The sequence below is a fragment of the Balaenoptera ricei genome, chromosome 6 (assembly GCF_028023285.1).
Source record: "Balaenoptera ricei isolate mBalRic1 chromosome 6, mBalRic1.hap2, whole genome shotgun sequence".
In the NCBI taxonomy this organism is placed as follows: domain Eukaryota; kingdom Metazoa; phylum Chordata; class Mammalia; order Artiodactyla; family Balaenopteridae; genus Balaenoptera; species Balaenoptera ricei.
In genome coordinates, this window is record NC_082644.1 from 58,787,314 (window position 1) to 58,791,547 (window position 4,234).

The window sequence follows — 4,234 nt, forward strand, 5'->3', positions numbered from 1 at the left end:
GTATTCTGGAAGAAAATCACTGTGCACAGCCCATGTTTGAGGGGGCAGTATCTACATGAATTATCTGGAATTTTCCCATATGGGTGACTTGTCTGTTCTCCCCCACTTATTCATTCAATCATTTATTTATATCACTGTGGACCTAAGGGTATTTATTTTATACTTTTGGTTATAATCCAATACCACATTATTTATTTTGTTGATTATATTATCTCAGCTTTGGTCATTGGGAACTCTTTCACTTGGCTCTTATGTCCCTCTGGCATACACCCCCAACCACTGTTTTGTTTATTTTTGGAGCATTTTCTTACTTTCTGACACTGCAAGGTGCTCCACTTGGCTTCCAGGCTCATCTTATGTAGTACTTGCCCCAGCCTTGGAATTAGGCATTTCTCAGGAACCAGGAGTCCTGGTTCCTCTTCTTGGAGAATACTATTAGAAATCAAGATCTGGATGTTGGTTATGGAAGTAACTATATTTATTTTCTGTACTTTATACATGAGGAAACTGAAGTTTAGAGAGATTAGGTAACCTGACCAAGGTCATGCCTTAGAAAATTGTAAAACCTAGATTCAAACTCGGGTCTGTCTGATCTTGTAACTATGGCATTTCTTGCTTTTCTTTTTCCCCCTCTTGGGATATCAGTCTGCCTTCCAATGACAGTTAAGTAGTATTGGAAGTTTCCCTGGTCTGCTGACATATATTGTATTTCAGCATTCCCTTTCTTACTGTCCCTCAGATCAGATTTTGGTAGGGTGTATTCAAGACAATGACACTTTAGTTAGTGGTTGTAATCTAAAATAAGTATCCCCAGAGGTAGTGTCGAGGGTCTGAAAGCGATTTTTCCACATTTTGGGAAATCTAATGGAAATCATACGTTTAACCATGACACAACTGCCCAGGCTAAGGAGAATGTCACATTTCTTTGATTCTATATCAACTCAATGCGCCTGGCTACATGAGTTATTTCAAACCATGTGAAGCTCCGATTGGCTGACGATGACTTCATAGGAATTTCTGAAGCTGGAGAGGATAATAAAGAGTCTTTAGGGGTAGAAATGTTGGAAACGGCCACTTTCGTTACTGTTCTACTTGTGATCCAACTCTGATTGAAGTGGAGCCATTATGAGAGCTGTCTGTGCATGTGGCAGGGAAAGAGTAACTTTTTTGGATATAAATAGACATATATTTGGTTTATGTTTTACCATTTGCTGTAATGTTTTAATATTCAAAATTCTGGCCCAAGTTACTTTTAATTTCTGCTTCATTTTAGATGCCTACTTAAAATTTTTTAAGTGTAATATTGGAATTTTTTTTTTTTTTTGTAATCTATTTTTTGAAGGAAACACCTATATCTTACTGTAGATAAGCATATGGATCTATTTAATATGTTCAAAAGCAATGCATACGAATGACTCAAAGCCTAAGTTTGTGGCGCTTGAATGACTTGCCTGCTGGGATGGTCTCAGAAAGGTGGTAGGAGAAAGGGGGAGAGATGAATGAACTAAATGGGAGAGGAGTAATACGTGGTTCTAGAAAACAAAAGATGCATAAGCACCCGGAAAAGATAACTGGTTTTGATAGAAGGAAAATTCTCAGTGAATATTAACAGAGCCTGGCTTTTCATACAATTGTGTTCACTTGAAACCATATGAGGAAGCAGTGAAATTAAAATACTTAGAAAAAGAGAATATTGTTCAAAAGAAACTTTTGAGATCATCTAATTCAGCAGTTCTGAACATTAGAATAACTGGGGAAGCTTTTCAATAATACCGACATCCAGGCCCCCATCTTAAGAAACATCTTAAGTTTCTGACTTGGTTGATCTGTGATGCAGCCCTGACACGGGAAATTTTTTAAACTCCTCAGTAATTTTAATGTGTATACAGGCTTAAAACCGTTGATCTAGGGGTTTTTTTTTGTTGTTTTCTTTTTTTAATTTTGAGATATTTCAAATGCACAAAAAATATAGTGAAAATATATTAGAGACCTATGTATTTACTACCTAGATTTAACACATAACTTATAGCCACATTTGCTTCATTTGCTTTTGTTTCTTAAGAAATAGGATGGCACAAATATCCTTTAGTCCCTCACTCACCATCAAATCCCACTGCCTTCCCTCCTTTTCCAGAGGCATTCGCTACCCTGAAGGTGGTGATACCCCGCCCATGAATATTTTCATACCTTTACCTAACAGGTATGTGAGATGTACAGTTTTGTCTGTTTTAAAATTTTGCATGCATATATTATGATATATAGTATATGGATCTTTTTACAGTTTGCTTTCCTTACTCAACATTACGGTTTTGCAGCGCACCCCTGTATTCAAGTTCATGAGTTTTAACTGCTATATCGTGTTCCCTTGTATAACAGAATTTATTTATTCATTCCCCTACTGATGGGCATTTAAGCTGTTGTTGCCATTTTGTTGTTGTTTTTTTTTTTTGTTTGTTTTTCTTGGTTTGGGTATACTAAAAACTCTGTGGTGGACATTTTTGTACACATCTCTTTGAGCGTACAGAGCAAGCTTCTCTAGGGCAGAGCTTTCCAACCAGTGCCGTACAGGAGTACCTTACAGTTGAGTAGAAGATCTGGGGTCCCTGAGCCCTCAGGGAAGCCAAGTGGGACCTGAGGGAAACACAGACCCCTGGATGGGTCACCCCCTGCTGTGGGCAGCCTCCTCAGGTTACCCCAGTAAGTTATATGAATATCATCATTCTCTATGTGTGCCATGATGCAAAAGAGGTTGGAAAACACTGCCCCCTAAAATGTACCTAGACATGAAAGTTCTGTGTTTTAGAATAAGCACTTTTTATTCTATAATTATTGCTAAGTTATTCTCCAAAATAATTGTACCAATCTACATGCCCACGTTGCCAGACTTGAAAAATTTTTGCCAGTCTCATAGATATGAAATGCTATCTTGTTTTAATTTGTATTTTCTTGATAAATCAGGTAGTCCTTTCACACGTTTATTGGCATATGTTTGTGGTTTGTGAATTGGCTGTTTCTATCCTTTGCTCGTTTTTCCATTGACTTGTTTCTTCTTCTTACTGATTTGCAATGATTGTCTGTTTTCTGGATATTAGTATTGTGTCGGTTATATGCATTTGCAAACTACGGCTTACCTTTTATTTTTAAGATCATTCTTCATTAAAAGTTTCTGTTTTCTAGTTTATGTTTCCAATGAAAAAACTTGAGATTCATGGTTGCCTAGTAATAATATTTCAGTACTGAATGTTGTCACCATGTTCGCCATGCTGCTAAAGCAGTGTAGCCAGGTTGAAAAGAATACAGGTCTGAACCCAAGGCTACAGAGGTCTTCGAGATCTGTTTCTAACAGTTATTGGCAAAAACTGGTCTAAAAATTATTTTCTCATACTAATTAAAAGGTTACCTAAGTAAGCTGAGACAAACAGTGATGAATAATTTAGTCACCTAGTCCCAAATCTTATACCTATTTAGTGACAAAGCTGCCAGAATCCCAAAGTGTGCTCTGTGGGATCCTACTCTTTAGAAAGTATTCTTTGATTAATCTCATTTTTTCATTTCCTTCTTTTAAAAATTTCTAAACTTATTAGTCTGTGGAATCCCCCTTTTCTGTGGAACACCTAAATAACATCCCAAGCAACTATTATCCTATAGAACAGACTGAGAATCTCTACACTAGAAAACATTCATCTAAGGTCTCCAAGCCGACCTTCCCCTGGGCTGGTACTTTGTCTAAGCTGTCTAATAAATGTATGAATATGGAAGCATCAACATCGGTTATACTGAACTTGACACACTGGTATGTAGCAAAGAGAAACAATAAGGCTCCTTTTGTTTCCTAATGGAATCTTGTGTTTTACTCTATGAAGGTGCGTAATAAAACTATTTCCTTGTCCTTATGTATGCATCTCTTTAAAATATGAGGATTATTATGTGTATGGGATTATGATTGTTTATTGAGTTCTGTAGGTATGGCTCTTTAGAAGGGTCTGTCACTTACCTGAAGACCTAGAATTCTAGGACAAAAGACAAAAACTAAGAAGTTGGACCTTTGCTAGAGGAAAAATGTCTCTTTGGACTTTGATTTCTTGAATCCAGAATTTAAGGAACTGGGTTATCCAGATATATGTTTCCAAGAAGTGGGTACTAAGACAATTGGGAGCTTGGACTTCCGAACTCTGTACAAGAAGGTATCCTTCTAAGTCAAGAGTAAGAGGCAGATTTTTACTATATATCTTTC